Below are 21,825 nucleotides of genomic sequence, written 5' to 3'. Positions count from 1 at the left end.
CCTCAAAACAAATTTCGGTATTCCCATAGTCACCTTATTCACCAAATATCGCTCTGTGCGACTTTTTTCTATTTCCAAGAGTCAAAACGGCGGTCAAGGGACACCATTTTCAAACAACGCAAGATGTCCAAAAAGCTGTGACGAGGGGTTTGGAGGATATTACAGAAGATGAGTTCCAGAAATGTTACCATCAATGGCAGAAGCGCTGGAAAAAGTGTGTGCAATAAGAAGGGAACTACTTTGAAGGAGACAACACTAAACTTGACTAAAACAGTAAGCAACATTTTTTCACATCAGTCTCATTGCTTTATTCTCGCACCTTGTATGTTACTGTAACTTCCTTCTTGCTTAGTTTCATCACTTTTGTCTTTCCTATATTTATCTTCATTCCATACTCCTTGCAGTTTGCTTCAAACCCTTCTGTAGCTTCTTTTCTCATTCCGCCAGCACTGCTTGATCGTCAGTGTACTTTATAGTTTTTCCTTTCCTCCTCCAGTTACGATGCCCCTTGCATCCTCTATGGCATATATATGCCACATATGTTCGCCAGCTTCGGTGACAGTGCCTTATAGCTCTTCAAATGCTCATCTCCTCCGTCTCCTCATTCCATACTCTTACTGTCACATTTTGCTTTGTGTGCATCTCCTTTATTAACCTTCTATCTTTTCAATATACTCCAACATCTTTTAGAATCCTCAGCAGTACACCCTAGTTGACTTTATCAAATGTTTTATCCCAATCGATAGAACAAACATATAGCTCTTCCTCCAATTATCCTGAGACAATCCATAAAATGTATTTTTCCTTTATCCTTTCTGAACACAAACCGAAGTTCCCCTGCAGTTTCCTCAATTTTCTTTTCAATTCTTCTTAGTATGTCTCTCGATACAGCCTTTGTAACATGACTGGTAAAACTAATTGTCCCATAGTCTTCATATTCTTTTGTATGGCACTTTTTAGGGAAAGGTACTAGAATAGTCTTAAGTAGATTTTGAGGCCAGATTCCTGTGTCATACATTCCGTTTATGGCCTCAGTCAATCCGACTACTGAGTTTGGACCTAAGACCTTGACTGACTCTGATGGTAATATGTCGCGGAGCTTTTTTTCCCGAAGCTTCTGAACTTCTTTCTCCAATTCTCATTTCAGTATCTTAGAACCTCAGTGTTTATTTTGTTCCCCTTCATCTTTCAAATGAATCTGTGTATCGGATCAGCCGTCCAGGTGATGCGTTCAAATGTCCTTCTCTTCTATATGTATTATCGTCTTCACATGTTTATTTTTAGATTCCTTGTCTGTTTGCCTTGCTTCTCATCTTGTTAAGGACTTGACTGTTTTGTACATTTCATCTAACTTCCCTTTCTTTTCCAATTGTTCTATTGCCTCACCTTCTTTTCCTCATCCAGGCATCTCTAGCCTGGTCAGTTAACTTTCTTAATTCATTATTCAGTTTTCTGCCTCCTTCTGAATGGCCGCTTTTACATTTCCTGAGCTCATCCATTTTATGCATCTCTCCAGTTTCTATCTCAAATCCTTCCAACATTCTATTTCTAATGGTACTCAACTCTTCAGTGACTTCTACACTTCTATTTACGTGTTCCTACTTCTTTACGATTTAGGTACTATACTCTTTCTTACAGTCCTCATTGCTCAATTTTTCAACATCCCATCTCCTTAGATGTTGTGTTTTCGTGACATGTGTTAATTGTGTCCTAATACACACTTACCGTTTCGCTAAACTGAGAACATTACGTCAAAGTGATGTGATACATTCTCATAGAAGATGAGGAATTCTGTTTTATTACGCATATAAAAAATTGGAACTTCTGTGTTATCAGTAATTTTAATTTTACTGGAAAAGATAACTAACTTTGCAAGAACCTCTCACAGTAGCTATTCTTATTATCGAGTTATAATCCTGTTTTCCATAGTGTTCTCTACAGTGTTCTCTTATCGTCTTCTTTTACGAGTATGTGGTCGAATCTGTTAAACAATGTGACCTTGCCAGAATCTTGGCCTAAAACTTCGGGCTCGATACAGAAAACAAAATATTGACACTTATAACGCTATTTTAAGAGAAAAAAATGAAATATATTACTAATGTTCACTGGGTTTGTGCTTGTCTGAATCTTAATTAGGCTATAATACTTCAGGACCATTTCGAAGGCAAATTAGGGGTCATTGTACAGCCAAAAAACTGTACACTTCACTATCACCTGTAATCGTCGTTATTTCCCAGCACAGAGACGGTGTATACAATTGGTTCATCTCCTCAAGAAACAAATTTTGAAAGTAAAAAGATTTAAAATGCTCAGGCTTTAAATAGTTAAAGTAATGAAGAAATGAAAATCTTGAAGTTAACGATTGACGAATAGAAGAAAGAAATTTAGGAAGATGTAAAGAGATTATGGCATACAACCACTTTATGACATATTATAAATTTGGAAAAATTTTATGAAATAACAAGAATCTTGCATTTGACGAGGAGAAATAATAATAGGAAAGTTCATCGTGTTGGAGATCCCACCACCTAGCTATCTCTCATGTGGGGGTTCGGCAGATCATTGAGCCTGTCACATTCAAGGTAGCGTGCAAAATATATCTTTCATTCTCATTTGATAATTTGTGTCTACAGACAAGTATTATTCTTATATTACATCATTACTTGATTTTCAGCCCATGTATTATTTTATTTAAGCTTAATCCACAATTATATCATTTAAATTACTCTTGTTACTCAAGACGTTTATACATCTATCGGAATGACAGCTAATCCATTTTCTGTGTTCCATTATTTTATTTAAGCTTAATCCACAATTATATCATTTAAATTACTCTTGTCACTCAAGACGTTTATACATCTAGCTGATCCATTTTCTGTGTTCCTTAATTTAGTCTTATCTTACAACTAGGTCTATATATTAATCTCACTGTTTGCATCTGTTTGAGCATCTGAGTCTGTTGCTATGTTTTTGTCTGTGTTTGTGTCACTCTACGTAACATGTTCCCGTGTTTGCGTGTCTGCTATTATTTGCGTATAAGTTCGTTCTTGATGTATAATGCGAGTAACGTACCTGACACATATTATCGGTTGTGTCACTCAGTATACTCCAATCGTCCGGCTGTCGTACACTTGGCCCTGTGTTGACATACTCAGTTCGGGGTCAAACGTGTGTGAGTCTGTCACAGTATAAAGTGCACGTTCTGGAATGTTCATCTGAGACCAAACCGATGGTGGTGTTCTGGATATGGACCATGGTACGTGAGGGAAAGGATCATGCAACGTGCGGGATCTGTATGTTTTAGCCTCATTGTTTCCCTGATGTTTGGAAAGAAAAGGTGTAGATGTGAAGCTCCTTTTCTGTAGAATCCCATTCTCTCTGCTAGCGGTTTACTGACGCCTCTCTGTCCTCTCCAATAATTTCATATACCTTGTCGCGTCTGCGTTTCTTCAACCAGTACGGTGCCGCTCTTTGGCGGATGGTGGTGTCAACGGTGTGCACTCCCATCATGCCGCATAGTGCTTCTGCCGATGTTGTGCCGAAGGCCGTCCATACCTGGCCACGTCTCACAATGGTTTTATATGTTGCACAAAGTCGTTGCTTCTAAGTGCTCACTGCAAAGCATACTATAGATTCGAATAGTGTGATATGATATGTACGCATTGTCTTTATGGGTATATATTTTGTAGTGTTCATTCTCAATAATTGATGCATTGTTTTCATTGTTTTGTCGGTTGTATGTCTGATATTCCAGTGAACTTTGGATTGTCGTCAACGTGTAAACTTAGATATCTTGTTACTCTTTTGCATTGCGATGTTGTGTTATTTTAACCTGATGCTGAGGTTTCTTTTAAGTTTTTCTTTCATTAGTAAGTAAACCGTTTCATTAGCTGCAATTGTAACCTTATTGTTACTACACCGTTCATTGTTCGAGGCTCATGGTCTAGTGATCAACGTTGCTGCCTCTGGATCTCGGGTTGCCGGGTTCGATTCCCGGCCGGGTTGAGGATGTTCTCTGCCCGGGGACTGGGTATTTATGTTGTTCTCATCATTTAATCATCATCATCATCATCATCATCGTGACAGCCGGTAGATTGGACTGTGAAAGAAATCGGAGCTTGTAAAATTGTGACTTTGTCTGTGTGCTCATGACCGCGCAGTTGAGCGCCCCACAAACCAAACATCATCATCATCATCATCAACATCATCATCACACCATTCATTGATTCACTGAAGAGAAACAGCTGAGTTCGTTTTAGAATCTCATTTCTCCCCTTGTGGAGACGAGGAGCCGTCATCCGGGCGTTTTGCCCATTCAGGGTGTCCAGCTACTTTTGTTGTAGAAAATGCGATGAGCAGATTGTCTGCCCCTAAAAAAGTTACCAAAGACTGGGAGATAGCAAGTTCCTCTCTAAGAATTGCAGAGACGCAGAACCGCTATTTGGGTGGGAAAAATATTTAAAAAAATCTTTGAAGAGATGGAATTTTGCCCTAAAGTTTGGGATCTGGCTTCGTGGAAACACGATCTTTTGGCTGCTTGAAAAAACTTTTTCTGGTAAGGGTGTTTGGAAATTTTGTTTCGAATGTTTTCTTTGACCAGTATTTAACAGATTCTTGGCACTGGTGAAGGACTATGTCAACTTAGGGGCGCGCAGAGAGATCAGCGAGAGCACTCTGGTTCGACAGGTTTGGGAGTTCACGTGGGACAGCTCTGCGAGAACTGATGGGCCCTATACCTCTATGAGAGCACGCTGTTCTCCATCTCCTTCCGAGACCGGTTGGAGACGGGGCTACCTCTGAGGCAGCCCGAAGGTTAAATCATCGTGAGTATCTGTAGCATAGGCGACCGGAGAGAGTGTTATCAATCGTTCGATAAACGCCTGGTCTGGACTAAGATTCCAGGCTCTCGATACTTCTGATTAGGAGTTCCAGGACTTATTAATGACGCACTTAGTTATGGTAGTTGCGTGTGACGAGCTATGCCTTATGGCAAAGTTGAAGCAATCACTGTGCGGTGATAACTTGTTTTCGTCAGTGATTTGTAAAATGGAGAATACTTCATTTGAATCAACCACTAGTTTAGATTTCTCATTAGCCACAAACATTTCTTAAAGGTTGGTTGTTCTATTTTCTCTGTGCTGAAAGGAGTCTACTGGAGCACATTTGTATGTGGCAGCCGAACCTGATAAACGATGCATTTCCCTGGCAGGCTTTATAATGCGGATGGCAGACTGTGCTCGACCGCAGAGCCAAAGAAACTGCTTCTGGTCTGAGGTTGTAGTGTTGAAGTAAGAGAGCGCTTGGCGCACAGTGGCAGGTAGCTGTCTGTGAGCGAAAGACGATGGAGTAAGTTTGTTTTGTGGTGAGCTGTGTGTAGCCAACAAGTGTTAGATTAATGTAGGTGTCAGTATTGTTGAAAATGGAAGCAGAACTCTTCACGCAAGCAAGGTAAAGATGTTAAGTAATTATGAGTTTTGTTTTGCCAGCGCGTTAGTATAAATGAGTTAGCCGATAATTTGTAATTGTTGAGTAAACCCAGAATGTACTATAAACTGATTTGATAAAAAGGGTAATTAGATATTTGAATTTTGTAATGCTTCTAAGACTTGTTAACCTTCGATATATAATTTGATTATTGGCATTTATGCTGGATTGTTCTGTTACTATTTTACATTTTGCACGTCCCATACATTATCTTAGCTTGTTTACATCCTTGGTCAATATTTAATGAATGATATCTTTGCATCTTTTCTTAATGATAATCTTTGCATTGTAAACAAAAACATCAAGCGTATAGCACATGTGTGATGCTCAACACTCGTTTTAAAAACATTATGAAGTGTGCCACAGCAATTCATTTATAATATGTGTGCTATGTGGAATTCAAGAACATATACAATGAGCTAGAAAACCGCATGGACCACAACAAAACAAATCTACAGGAACGTATGTAAGTGAACACAGCTATTTGGCATCATATATTTAAAGAAGAATCAAGCACTTTAGCGTATTTTTATAGCTGAAACAACTTATAAAGTGACACAAAATACTGAAATATTTTTGGGCAGCGTGGAACAGACATACTGTCGATCAAAGCATCTGTGTACCGAAAAATATTAGCATCTGAAGATGGGCATGGTAACCTGAAACCGGTTATGATACTAAAATAAAACATTTAAAAATGTTTGTGGTTGGTCGCATAATTTACCAACTATCATCAACAGCCACGGAGTTCGCAAGATCCAAAATGGAAATAACAATGTTACTGTATTATGTCCTATGTCGACGGCACCCTACGTGAATGTAAAATGACGCTGTTCAGTTAAAAGATTCTTCACGGCCAACAGACTCCAAACTGAAAACATGAATTTAGATTTTAGTGGTTCTGAGCCTGTAAATCAGATTCTGCCATGAAAAGTGCTTTTCTGCCAGTGGGATTCGAAACGATCACCTCCAGGTTGTGCGACATTGTTTCATCGCGAGTTATCCAGACAGGAGAGAAAAATATAAACTAATGGCTCTGAGCACTATGGGACTCAACTGCTGAGGTCATTAGTCCCCTAGAACTTAGAACTAGTTAAACCTAACTAACCTAAGGACATCACAAACATCCATGCCCGAGGCAGGATTCGAACCTGCGACCGTAGCGGTCTTGCGGTTCCAGACTGCAGCGCCTTTAACCGCACGGCCACTTCGGCCGGCAAAACTAAGCCATGATAGTAGAACTTACTATATATCACGAAAAAATTAAAAATGCAATAAATTTATGGTTATTATTACAAAAGCAGAATCGTCAGATGTATTAGAGGTTGACGTAGCGCTAAAAATTTAATTGTTTCCAAAAGACAATAGGAGGAAGAGATACTATGGATGAAACAGTAGCTATGGATGAAACAGTAACGCATGCAGAATTGGACAGGACAGTGGTCTGAAAGTCAGAATGAGTCGAGGAGATTTCTTCGTAGAGTCTGTTGCGCTACAAGTACTGCTACAAACCTTATTAACTTAATGGAGTACCGGGACACTGTAGATGCCTTCCATCTCTATTTCTGGGCGAAACATTTACATTTTCCGTCTCTCTCTTCTGCTGTGTGTTGTGTGCTGGTGTGCGTTGCACTCTTTTCAGGCGCTGATATTAATTAAATCACATCCTTTCTTCCCTTTGTGAATGCTGTTCTGAATAAAGCATTCTCTTTAACCCACAGTATTTTTTGTTAACAGTCGAGTACCTCATTCTATAGAATACCTGATGCTGGAGTCATTCTATTATTTAGCATGCGTTGTAATGTTACCTTGTGTTGCATCATATTTCTGTGATAAAAGAAAGCGATACGAAGTATATTTCAGAAAAGCTAATTTCAGAAAAACTTGTTTTCACTCAGTACCGTTTTATATTTTAAGTCGTTCGTAAGCCCAGTACTCTCTGTAATGTTTAGTGCTCTGTATTTTAGCATCTGAGTATATAGGTCTTTCGTGTTGTCTAGTTATCCATATTATCCCAAACTGTAATGAAAATTGCTGTGCATATCGCTGTGAAGAAGAACTTCTGAAGTACTAACGTAGGTTCTACGTGAAGCGAAACTGGTTATGCATTGTTAGACAGACACTTACTTCTAGAAACAGTTATATTCAGCGACTCCATGGTGCCATCAATGTGCAAAGCAATATGATGAATGTAACAATGTTTTCTACAGTGACATTTTTTCCAGGTTTTCATTTCTTTGATGTACTCGTGCCTATGTTGTGTGTTTTTGTATTCGTTCTTGCCATTAGAGTTCTGTGCAGCGCATGGTTTGTTTCATTTACACATAGGTGGAAACACTGCGACTTGATACCGTGCGCTTATGTAGGTATAGTAATCAGTATTAAGCGAACATTTGTGCTATGTAATTGTGCAACGTTTGTTTTGCATCGTCATGTAATTACTTTTTTAGGCGTAGCGCAATAGAGTTCTCTATTTTCTGTTATTCGTGACTGCCTATCTGCTGTATGGGTAAATATTTTTGCAGTAAGGGAAGAGGCAAAATCTGCGGAAATCATGCTCTCTTTACAAAAAACTGAGTTTTTGTACGAATCAGTCAATATGCAACAATTCCGACTGGCATGTACCGAGTCTAAATGACACATGTCAGTTAAGGTAGCAGTTTTTGTAGTATTATTAGGTCAGTTTCGCGTGTTTGTAAACGATTGTCTACATTGTAAACACGATGGATAATCAGTAGGTGTAGCTTACCGTAGGTTACTGTTTAATACTTTAATAATATTCACTAGATAGCCCCTAGCAGTTTACTGTAGGTCATTGTCTTATTCTTTGGTATTCACTAGATAGCTCCTAGCAGGAAAATAAGAACCAGATCTAGCTTCTACCATACATTTTTATTGTTTTTCATTGTTGAGTGTCCTTCCTGCCAAATACAGTGTAGCTGTTAACATTGTGTGTCAGTAGGTTTCCTTGAGTTTCTTATAGTAAATCAGTTATTAACTAGTTGGATAGGGACTGTGTCTGTTGTATGCGGATGCAGGAAGAGTTGGCCACTGCCCAAACGCAGCTGGAAGCTTTGTTGGTCACAGTCAACAAGCTCCAGAGTGCCACCTTGAGGTGCGGTGGGGATGAGCGCCTGGGGCAGCCTCTGATGTACTAGATGTTCAGGGGGAAGAGGGGGGGTGTGTGTGTGTGTGGATGTCACTGAGCCGACCTCAGGTGCGACTGAGCCGGCCGGCCCACTCTCACATCAGTGTGGGTGGCGCACTGTGTCGAGGTCTCGAGCCTCAAGGCGAAGGCTGCATGGGGGACACAGACTCCTGCCAAATCCCATACACTTTGCTAATAGATTCAGTGTGCTATCTGATGCAGGAGGGGGGGAGGCTGAGCCGAATCATCGTACCCAGAGTGGACCGGTGTCCTCTGGTTTGGAGTCGAGTGGAGAATCTAAATCAGAGGCTACGTCGACTCTGTGACGAAAATTATAGATTTCTCGATTTACTCTATGGGGCGGAAAGTTGTGGATAAGGGGTGCACTACACACAGGAAGCAGCTACATGGGTGACACAATACTTGTGGCGTGCACATGGGGTTTTTTTTTTAGATTAGGTTCCTCCCGACGGGAAACAAACTGTTGGCCTGAAATGTTACCAGTTTATGACACTGATGTGGGTGTGCCAACTGTAAAAACTGTTAGTTCGCCTAAAAAGGTCATTCCAAAGAATTAAAATATGCTAAATCTCATGTTAGTAAATTGTCGAAGTGTCTGTTGCAAGATCCCCGAGTTACCATCCGAAATAAACAGTAGCAATGCGAATATTGTATTAGGTACCGAAAGCTGGTTAAAATCGGATATAAATAGCAGTGAAATTTTGAACTCTCATTGGACAATGTTTAGGAAGGATATGACTGATTTTATGGGAGGAGGTGTGTTCATTGCAATTAAAAGCTGTTTAAACGCAGTTGAGATCGATACTGGGTCGGACTGCGGAATAGTCTGGATAAAGCTGTCAATCATACAAGGATTGACCATTGTATTAGGATGTTATTATAGACCACTAGCATCCGCAACAAACGTCTCAGAACGTCTCAGGGAAAGTCTTGAGTACATAGGAAATAAATAACCCAATTATCCATTAGTTATAGATGGAGACTTTAAACTGGCATCCATCGACTGGGAAAATTAGACGTTTATCACAGAAGCAAAGACTCGTGGTGAAGTTATTCTAGGAGCGCTCTCAACATACAACTTTGAGCAATTGGTTAGAAAACCAACTCGAGATGGGAACATATTAGATATCTTGTCGACAAACAGACCTGATCTTTTTGAGGAAGTTAATCTAGAATCTTGCATAAACCACGAGGTGTTCGCAGTGTCGTCTAAGGCAGTTTGTACCGCCGCAAATTCACGAAGAATGTCCAGATAGCGTGATGCAGTAATCGTTTCGGATCTGAAAAATGGGCCAATGATTCCTTTGGAAGAAATGGCGGCCCAGACCAGTACTTTTTGAGGATGCAGGGACGATGGGACTGCAACATGGGGCTTTTTGGTTCCCCATATGCGCCAGTTCTGTTTATTGACGAAGCCGTCCAGGTAAAAATAAGCTTCGTCAGTAAACCAAATGCTGCCCACATGCATATCGCCGTCATCAATCCTGTGCACTATATCGTTAGCGAATGTCTCTTGTGCAGCAATGGTAGCGGCGCTGAGGGGTTGCCGCGTTTGAATTTTGTATGGATAGAGGTGTAAACTCGGGCGCATGAGACGATACGTGGACGTTGGCGTCATTTGGACCGCAGCTGCAACACGGCGAACGGAAACCCGAGGCCGCTGTTGGATCACCTGCTGCACTAGCTGCGCGTTGCCCTCTGTGGTTGCCGTACGCGGTCGCCCTACCTTTCCAGCACGTTCATCCGTCACGTTCCCAGTCCGTTGAAATTTTTCAAACAGATCCTTTATTGTATCGCTCTTCGGTCCTTTGGTTACATTAAACCTCCGTTGAAAACTTCGTCTTGTTGCAACAACACTGTGTTCTAGGCGGTGGAATTCCAACACCAGAAAAATCCTCTGTTCTAAGGAATAAACCATGTTGTCTACAGCACACGTGCACGTTGTGAACAGCACACGCTTACAGCAGAAAGACGACGTACAGAATGGCGCACCCACAGACTGCGTTGTCTTCTATATCTTTCACATCACTTGCAGCGCCATCTGTTGTTGAAAATTGTAACTACTGTAATTTCGAAAGTTTGTCCGTCTGAAAATGTACTGTTGTCCCAAGCATATTGCAACAAACGGTGTATTTCTATCGCTGCTCGTTTAGGTTTTATTGCCGTTTCAAATATACCGGTCATTTTTGAAACACCCTGTATTATTACCACCAACTTTCAAATCGTGCAAGGATCACCATTCAAAGATAAGGGAAATTAGAGCTAGTACTGAGGTGTTCAGACAGTCGTTTTTCCCTCACGCAATCCGCGAGCGGAACAGAGGGGGGCAAATATGACTTTGGCGCGAATTGTGCCCTCCACCACACACCGCTTGGTAGCTAGCGGAGTATATATGTAGATGTAGGCTACTTTGATGCCTATGTAGCAGAATTCCTCAACTTCGTGATCTCAATTCAGACATTAAGTTCCTCGCTGTTCTCCGTTCTACTACTTCTCATTATTTCCATAGTTCTTCGATTTACTGTCAGTCCATATTCTTAACTCATTAGACTGTTCATTCCATTCAACAGGTACTGCATTTCTTTTTCACTTTTTCTATGGACAGAAATGTCATCAGCGAATCTTATCGCAGATATCCTTTCACTTTAAATTTTAATCCCACTCTTGAGCGTTTCTTTTATTTTCGTCGTTCCTTCTTCGATGTATAGTTTGGAAAGTATGGGCGAAAAAATACATAATTTTTAATCCGAGCACTTGGTTCTTGGTCTCCTAGTCTTATTATTTCCTCTTGGTTCTTGTACATATTGTGTATTACCCGTATTTACCTATAGATTACTCCCATTTTTCCAAGCATTTCAAGCATGTTACACCATTTGACATAGTCGAACGCTTTTTCTAGGTCGACACATCCTATGAACGGGGCTAGATTTCCCTTCAGAATTGCTTCCATAATCAGTGGCGAAGTCAGAACTGCCTTCCTGGCGCATTTATCTTTCCTAAAGCCAAACTGATCGTCATGTAACAGATCCTCTACTTTCTTTTCCATTCTTCTGTATATTGTAAGCTACTGGGTTGCAAGAGCTCTTAAGCTGACTGTACGGTAGTTCTCCCACATGTCAGCCGTTGAAACGTTGGGAATTGTGTGGATAATGTTTTTACGTATGTGTTATGGTGTTTCGCCAGTTTCATACATTCTATACACCAATCGAATAGTCGTTTTGTTGCCACTTCCCCAACCATTTTAGAAATTCTGATGTTCATCTACTTTGTCACCACCAATCCTGTTCTCATTTCTTCTACTTCTCATTACTTTCGTTTTACTTCGATTCTAAATCCACATTCTGTTCTCATTAGATTGTTCATTCAATTCAGCAGATCATGTAGTTTCTCTTCACTTTCACTAAGGATAGCAATGTCATCAGCGAATCGTATCATTGATATCCTTTCACCTTGAATTTTTATTCCACTCATAAGCCTTTCTTTTGTTTCCCCCGCTGTTCTTCGATGTACAGACTGAACAGTAATGGCGAAAGACTTCATCCCTATCTTACACCCTTTTTAATCCGACCACTTCGTCCTTAGTCGTCCAATCTTATTATTCTCTCTTGGTTCTTGTATATATTGTGTATTACCCGTCTCTCCCTACAGCTTACCGCCATTTTTCTCAGAATTCCGAACATCTTGCACCATTTTACACAATCGAGCGCTTTTTCCAGGTCGACAAATCCGATGAACGTGTCTTGATTTTTCATTGGTCTTGCTTTAATTACCAACCGCGACACCAGAATTGCCGCTCACAGGCCTTTACCTTTCCTAAAGCCAAACTGATCGTCATCTAGCACATTCTCAATTTTCTTTTCGTTCCTTTTCTCTGCATTTAACTGTGAAAATGCCATTGCATTCTTACACGACGGTGCGGCACATAAAGCCACGTGATTGGAAGAGAACGTAGGTCACTCCTTTTTCCAAAGAGTGTAGTATAGCAAGTGTAGAAGTATAAAACCAGAATTTGGATGCAATAACTACACGTCTGTAGTTAGATAAACAGTATTTTATTAAAAATAATCTCAAGTGCTATTTATACATTTCTCACGCCTCTCCGACAGCCTGTGAATGCCAAGCCAAGAAAAACAGTTCTTCTTCTGAAGCGAACCAGTCAGTGAGCCATTTATGTACATTTTCATACGAAATAAAGCGTTGTCACAGCCAGAGCGTGTCCCAGTGACGCAAAAAGATGATAATCGGATGGAGCCAAGTCTGGAGAATGAGCTGCATGCCCTATTATTTCCTTGTCCTGTTTTGCTGTGTGTGATGGTGCGTTATCTTGGAGCAATATGTTTTTTTGTGGTCTTTTTCCATATTCCTGTCGTTTTTCACCTAATGCTCGATTTAAATCGATCACTTACTGTCGGTAGCTATCAGTGTTAACGGTTTCGCGTGGTTTTAGCAGCTCATAATAGAGCCCACCAAACACAGGGCATTGTCTTCTTTTATAAAACGATTTGGTCTTGCAGTGGATGTCAATGGTTTTCATGGATTCACCCATGATTTACGACGCTTAGGATTCTCAAAATATATCCATTTTTCAACACCTGTCACTATTCGATGTAGAAAGGATTTTCTTTTCTATCAGGCGAGTAGCATTTCACAAGTGGTCTTTCGAGTTGCTTGCTGTCTTTCATTCAGTTCATGCGGAACCCATTTTGCCACTTAGTGCACCTTTCCCATAGCTTTCAACCGAAGAGAAACGGCTTTCTGCGTCACTTTCAATTGTTTCGCAAGCTCCTGTGGAGTTTGAGTATCATTTTCATCCAATAAGACCTGCAATTCGTTGTCTTCGAACTTTTGTTGTGGTTTTTCACACTCGTCGTTTCTCACGTCAAAATCACCACCTTCGAATTTTTTGAACTACTGTAAACACTGTGTTTTCAGAAGAGCGTGTTCGTCAAAACCTTCGACAAGCATTCGAAGCGATTCTGCAGCAGTTTTCTTCAAATGATAACAGAAAACCAATGCTGTCCGCAAATCGTAGTTCGCAGTACTCCATATGTTTACAGGTTCGAAACGGATACCGATGTATGGAATTTGGGCTACTGAGTGTTGACATTGGTCGTCAGCCGTTACAGTAAGCAGATGGCGCTGCAGACGTGGTCTCACGGGCCCTACACTGACGGCTAGCACCATCTATAGAGAAATTCCGGTTTCATACTTCTACACCTGGTACGTCGGACACAAGAATTACAGGCCTGTGGTGTATCCACAGGACATGTAGCCTGTAGAAGTGACATGATGATCTCTCCATTGGCAAAAGATTCCGGAATAGTCCCCCATTCGGATCTCCGGGACTATGCCAAGGGGGAGGTTACCATGAGAAAAAGATTGAATAATCAATGAAAAGATAACGTTCTACGAGTCGGGGCGTGGAATGTCAGAAGCTTGAACGTGGTAGGGAAACTAGAAAATCTGAAAAGGGAAATGGAAAGGCTCAATCTAGATATAGTAGGGGTCAGTGAAGTGAAGTGGAAGGAAGACAAGGATTTCTGGTCAGATGAGTATCGGGTAATATCAACAGCAGCAGAAAATGGTATAACAGGTGTAGGATTCGTTATGAATAGGAAGGTAGGGCAGAGGGTGTGTTACTGTGAACAGTTCAGTGACCGGGTTGTTCTAATCAGAATCGACAGCAGACCAACACCGACAACGATAGTTCAGGTATACATGCCGACGTCGCAAGCTGAAGATGAACAGACAGAGAAAGTGTATGAGGATATTGAAAGGGTAATGCAGTATGTAAAGGGGGACGAAAATCTAATAGTCATGGGCGACTGGAATGCAGTTGTAGGGGAAGGAGTAGAAGAAAAGGTTACAGGAGAATATGGGTTTGGGACAAGGAATGAAAGAGGAGAAAGAATAATTGAGTTCTGTAACAAGTTTCACCTAGTAATACCGAATACCCTGTTCAAGAATCACAAGAGGAGGAGGTATACTTGGAAAAGGCCGGGAGATACGGGAAGATTTCAATTAGTTTACATCATGGTCAGACAGAGATTCCGAAATCAGATACTGGATTGTAAGGCGTACCCAGGAGCAGATATAGACAGAGATCACAATATAGTAGTGATGAAGAGTAGGCTGAAGTTCAAGACATTAGTCAGGAAGAATCAATACGCAAAGAAGTGGGATACGGAAGTACTAAGGAATGACGAGATACGTTTGAAGTTCTCTAACGCTGTAGATATAGCAATAAGGAATAGCGCAGTAGGCAGTACAGTTGAAGTGGAATGGACATCTCTAAAAAGGGCCATCACAGAAGTTGGGAAGGAAAACATAGGTACAAAGAAGGTAGCTGCGAAGAAACCATGGGTAACAGAAGAAAAACTTCAGTTGATTGATGAAAGGAGGAAGTACAAACATGTTCCGGGAAAATCAGGAATACAGAAATACAAGTAGCAGACGAAATAAACAGGAAGTGCATGGAAGCTAAGACGAAATGGCTGCAGGAAAAATGTGAAGACATCGAAAAAGATATAATTGTCGGAAGGACAGACGCAGCATACAGGAAAGTCAAAACAACCTTTGGTGACATTAAAAGCAACGGTGGTAACATTAAGAGTGCAACGGGAATTCCACTGTTAAATGCAGAGGAGAGAGCAGATATGTGGAAAGAATACATGGAAAGCCTCTATGAGGGTGACGATTTGTCTGATGTTATAGAAGAAGAAACAGGAGTCGATTTAGAAGATATAGGGGATCCAGTATTAGAATCGGAATTTAAAAGAGCTTTGGAGGACTTACGGTCAAATAAGGCAGAAGGGATAGATAACATTCCATCAGAATTTCTAAAATCATTGGGGGAAGTGGCAACATAACGGCTATTCACGTTGGTGTGAAGAATATATGAGTCCGGCGACATACCATCTGACTTTCGGAAAAGCATCATCCACACAATTCCGAAGACGGCAAGAGCTGACAAATGCGAGAATTATCGCACAATCAGCTTAACAGCTCATGCGTCGAAGCTGCTTACAAGAATAATATACAGAAGAATGGAAAAGAAAATTGAGAATGCGCTAGGTGACGATCAGTTTGGCTTTAGGAAAAGTAAAGGGACGAGAGAGGCAATTCTGACGTTACGGCTAATAATGGAAGCAAGGCTAAAGAAAAATCAAGACACTTTCGTAGGATTTGTCGACCTGGAAAAAGCGTTCGACAATATAAAATGGTGCAAGCTGTTCGAGATTCTGAAAAAAGTAGGGGTAAGCTATAGGGAGAGACGGGTCATACACAACATGTACAACAACCAAGAGGGAATAATAAGAGTGGACGATCAAGAACGAAGTGCTCGTATTAAGAAGGGTGTAAGACAAGGCTGTAGCCTTTCGCCCCTACTCTTCAATCTGTTTATCGAGGAAGCAATGATGGAAATAAAAGAAAGGTTCAGGAGTGGAATTGAAATACAAGGTGAAAGGATATCAATATTACGATTCGCTGATGACATTGATATCCTGAGTGAAAGTGAAGAAGAATTAAATGATCTGCTGAACGGAATGAACAGTCTAATGAGTACACAGTATGGTTTGAGAGTAAATCGGAGAAAGACGAAGGTAATGAGAAGTAGTAGAAATGAGAACAGCGAGAAACTTAACATTAGGATTGATGGTCACGAAGTCAATGAAGTTAAGGAATTCTGCTACCTAGGCAGTAAAATAACCAATGACGGACGGAGCAAGGAGGACATCAAAAGCAGACTCGCTATGGCAAAAAAGGCATTTCTGGCCAAGAGAAGTCTACTAATATCAAATACCGGCCTCAATTTGAGGAAGAAATTTCTGAGGATGTACGTCTGGAGTACAGAATTGTATGGTAGTGAAACATGGACTGTGGGAAAACCGGAACAGAAGAGAATCGAAGCAATTGAGATGTGGTGCTATAGACGAATGTTGAAAATTTGGTGGACTGATAAGGTAAGGAATGAGGAGGTTCTACTTAGAATCGGAGAGGAAAGGAATATGTGGAAAACACTGATAAGGAGAAGGGACAGGATGATACGACATCTTCTAAGACATGAGGGAATGACTTCCATGGTACTAGAGGGAGCTGTAGAGGGCAATAATTGTAGAGGCAGACAGAGATTGGAATACGTCAAGCAAATAATTGAGGACGTAGGTTGCAAGCGCTACTCTAAGATGAAGAGGTTAGCACAGGAAAGGAATTCGTGGCGGGCCGCATCAGACCATCAGACCAGTCAGTAGACGCCAAAAAAAAAAAAAAAAAAAAAAAAAGGGGTAATATCTGCGGTTTCATTATACTAGAGCGTATTCTGTTCTCGAACAGTATGGCTTTCCTTCAGGAAAGAAAGCTTCTTTAAAAAGAATCTGCACTGGTTCCGAGAAATCCATGCTTGTGAATACGACTTCACAGGCGTCCTCGAGGGAAGGTGGGAGGGGCAGGGGTCAGTATGGAGGGCAAGAGACGGCACTGGCATCCTACAGACGTTTTATTCAGTACCGAATTCTGGCTAGTTCCTAACAACCATTGTTGTCGACTCCACTAACACTGGAGGCAGCGGCGAGAAACACTACAGCTTTACGAACCATCATACACTGTCCAGTCACATTAATGTGACCACGTGTCAGAAACCTGAATAACCACCTAATGCAGCGCGTACCGCTGCAAGATGTGCAGGAACAGAGTCATTGAGGTCCTGGAAGGTACCGACCAGGATGTGGAGCCATGTCGAATCCAGTACCGTGGCCAGCTATCCTAGGTTTCTCGGTTGAGGATCCACGGCACGAACAGCCCGATCTAGATGGTCCCACAGATTGTCGATTTGTATTAAATCTGGGGAGTTTGGTGGTCAGGGGATAACTGTAAACTTATCCTGGTGCTCTTCGAAACACACATGTGCACTGCGATCCGTGTGACACGTTGCATTGTCCCGCTAGTAGATGCCATCATGCCGACGACAAAACAAACTGCACGCTGCGGTGGACATTGTCCCCAAGGAAAATTACAAACTTGTGTTGATCCATTGTGCCCTTAAACAATGATGAGGTCGCCTAGGAAATGCCACGAAGGCATACCCTATGCCATAAGGCGTCCTCGTGGTTGCAGGCCGGTTGCTTACAGACGTTCCATGCCGTACAAAAAATGGCTCAGAACACTATGGGACTTAACATCTGAGGTCATCATTCCCCTAGAACTTAGAAGTTCTTAAACCTAACGAACCTAAGGTCATCACACACATCCACGCCCGAGGCAGGATGCGAACCTGCGAGCGTAGCGGTCTCGCGGTTCTAGACTGAAGCGCCTAGAACCGCTCGGCCACAAGCGTCCGACCATGCCGTACACGCCAACGTCCATGTGCCCGGTGGAGCATGAAGAGCCCACCTCTCACCACTCACAGTGGACTTCCGGTTGCGGTAATGACGTTTAAATTGCAGCCTTCGTCTCCGATGAACAGCAGTCAGTAGGGTGCATGAACCATGAGCCTGTTGCGGAGGCCCACACACAGCAATGTTCGTTCAACTGCCGTTGAGCAGAAACTGTTGGTAGCCCCTTAGTTCATCTGGGCGGTCAGTTTCTCAGCAATTGCACATCTATTCGCCCGTGCACTTCGCCGGAGCCGTCCTTCACCCTTGTCGTCTATGGTCCGTGGTGCATCAGTGTTGTCTCTGCACCATTTGGGTAGCACCATTTTACCATGCACGGTATACTTTAACCACGCGAATACCTTACAAACTTAGTCATTCCACCGTTGGCCCGAAAGCCAATGATGCTGTTTTGGACGTCAAGTAAATCGCTTCTTTTCCGCATTAAGACGACGACTGCACTGTTTTCCGCGTCCCCCCGATACGCTTTATATACCTTCCACTGCTAGTGCTGCCACCTGCCGTCTGTGAGTGGTTACTGAACATCAACCTCGGACATTGGCGGTGATTACATTAATGGTAGTGAACAGTGTATATCTTGGATTTTCGTAGCTGCCAGTCTGTTCACGGAAATTGTGATGATTCTACAGGGTGAAAAGTATTTAAACCGACAAACTCTGGGAGGTTGTAGGGAACATCAAAACAAATGTTTTTCCCTACTGTCATTTTTTCGTATGAGGAGTAGTTAAACCGGTAGAGGAAGATTTCTCTGGCGGCAAATTAAGTAAACCAACCAACACTTTTCCATTTTTTTATGACCAAGAGACAACATATTAACACAACCCAATCTCAATTACAGTAGATTTTCAAATATGCCTCCATTGACACGTAAACAAAGGTTACACCGTCGGATCATGTTTTGACACGGGCAAAAACCCCAGGAGTATCCTGAATTGTTCCTGCTGCTGCTACTATCCGGGCAACCAGATACTCTTCTGATGCAACAGGAGTTGCGTAAACAAGGTTGCGCATCTCTCCCAACACAAAATAGTCCATAGGGGACATATATGGGGATCGAGCAGGCCATGGTACAGGACCACCTCTACCAATCCACGTTTCTGGGAACCGTCGGTCGAGGAATCGACGCACACGACGACTGAAAAGTGCCGGCGCCCCGTCATGTTGGAACCACATGCGTTGTCTTGTCCGAGCGGGTAGTTGATAAACCCGCTGTGCAGCTCGTCTGTTATGGTGCGCTACGTAGTACGCACCAATTATATCAATGTACTCACTCCAGGTGTATCCCTCCATTAGTAAATAGAGACAATGCACTACTTCACTGGTGGACAGCAGTAGCCTACAACTGAAGTGTGTAATACGCCCTCTAACAACTGAAGATTGTAATACGGCCTCCACCGGTTTAAATAATCCTCATAGGAAAAAATGGCATTAGGGAAAAATACACTCCTGGAAATGGAAAAAAGAACACATTGACACCGGTGTGTCAGACCCACCATACTTGCTCCGGACACTGCGAGAGGGCTGTACAAGCAATGATCACACGCACGGCACAGCGGACACACCAGGAACCGCGGTGTTGGCCGTCGAATGGCGCTAGCTGCGCAGCATTTGTGAACCGCCGCCGTCAGTGTCAGCCAGTTTGCCGTGGCATACGGAGCTCCATCGCAGTCTTTAACACTGGTAGCATGCCGCGACAGCGTGGACGTGACCCGTATGTGCAGTTGACGGACTTTGAGCGAGGGCGTATAGTGGGCATGCGGGAGGCCGGGTGGACGTACCGCCGAATTGCTCAACACGTGGGGCGTGAGGTCTCCACAGTACATCGATGTTGTCGCCAGTGGTCGGCGGAAGGTGCACGTGCCCGTCGCCCTGGGACCGGACCGCAGCGACGCACGGATGCACGCCAAGACCGTAGGATCCTACGCAGTGCCGTAGGGGACCGCACCGCCACTTCCCAGCAAATTAGGGACACTGTTGCTCCTGGGGTATCGGCGAGGACCATTCGCAACCGTCTCCATGAAGCTGGGCTACGGTCCCGCACACCGTTAGGCCGTCTTCCGCTCACGCCCCAACATCGTGCAGCCCGCCTCCAGTGGTGTCGCGACAGGCGTGAATGGAGGTACGAATGGAGACGTGTCGTCTTCAGCGATGAGAGTCGCTTCTGCCTTGGTGCCAATGATGGTCGTATGCGTGTTTGGCGCCGTGCAGGTGAGCGCCACAATCAGGACTGCATACGACCGAGATACACAGGGCCAACACCCGGCATCATGGTGTGGGGAGCGATCTCCTACACTGGCCGTACACCACTGGTGATCGTCGAGGGGACACTGAATAGTGCACGGTACATCCAAACCGTCATCGAACCCATCGTTCTACCATTCCTAGACCGGCAAGGGAACTTGCTGTTCCAACAGGACAATGCACGTCCGCATGTATCCCGTGCCACCCAACGTGCTCTAGAAGGTGTAAGTCAACTACCCTGGCCAGCAAGATCTCCGGATCTGTCCCCCATTGAGCATGTTTGGGACTGGATGAAGCGTCGTCTCACGCGGTCTGCACGTCCAGCACGAACGCTGGTCCAACTGAGGCGCCAGGTGGAAATGGCATGGCAAGCCGTTCCACAGGACTACATCCAGCATCTCTACGATCGTCTCCATGGGAGAATAGCAGCCTGCATTGCTGCGAAAGGTGGATATAGACTGTACTAGTGCCGACATTGTGCATGCTCTGTTGCCTGTGTCTATGTGCCTGTGGTTCTGTCAGTGTGATCATGTGATGTATCTGACCCCAGGAATGTGTCAATAAAGTTTCCCCTTCCTGGGACAATGAATTCACGGTGTTCTTATTTCAATTTCCAGGAGTGTATTTGTTTAGGTGTCCCCTACAACCTCCCAGAGTTTGTCGGTTTAAATACTTTTCACCCTCTATAGTGCGGATACGGTTTCATCGCTGATCTGCAGTCAAGATGAATGGCAGCCTTTACAAGTTCTGTCACTTCCTCCTTCAGCCCTTATCGAGGTGATCCAAAACACTGGAGTGCGGAGTCCTTTGCTTGTTCCCGACACACAAAACTTAGCAGGAGTATACACGCCAGTGATCTGTCCGCAGTTCCTATGAGGATGCCCATTCCCCTTAACGCATAACATCATGACAACACTACTTTACCATTTGTCTGTGGAAATGTCCCCCCCCACCCTCCCGGTAGCAGAGTGGTCAGCGTGCCAGAATGTCAATACCAAGGGCCCGGGTTCGATTCCCAGCTGGGTTGGAAATTTTCTCCGCTCAGGGATTGGGTGTTGTGTTATCCTAATCATCCACACCTCTACACTTAATCCCAGACTCATCACCTAAAATTAGTTAGGTTTAAGTAGTTCTAAGTCTAGGTGACTAACGACCTGAGATGTTAAGTCCCATAGTGCTTAGAGCCATTTGAACCATTTCATCACCTAAAAACAGAAAACAAGAATTTCTGCTACGTATGAGAGGCAAGAGATATGAAATTTCAATGTCGTATAAAAGCGCTGTATAGAATTTGGATCTCTTTATAGTCCATGTGTGCAACAAATGTCCCATGCAGTCACAAAGCTACGAGTTTTGCTATGCAGTTGGACTGGCGCATAAAAAAGCGAATACTACGGGCCAATTCGAGGATGGTTATGGAAGGTTTCCCACATTCATCAAGTAATATATTGGCCCTGGGCTACATTTTAAATAATCAACCCAAAAAAAAATTGGGTTTCGAAATAAAGTTTACGCTTGGTGTAACACTTAGAAGCTCTC

The sequence above is a fragment of the Schistocerca nitens genome, chromosome 2 (assembly GCF_023898315.1).
Source record: "Schistocerca nitens isolate TAMUIC-IGC-003100 chromosome 2, iqSchNite1.1, whole genome shotgun sequence".
NCBI classification, from domain to species: Eukaryota; Metazoa; Arthropoda; class Insecta; order Orthoptera; family Acrididae; genus Schistocerca; species Schistocerca nitens.
This window is presented reverse-complemented; position numbering follows the sequence as displayed.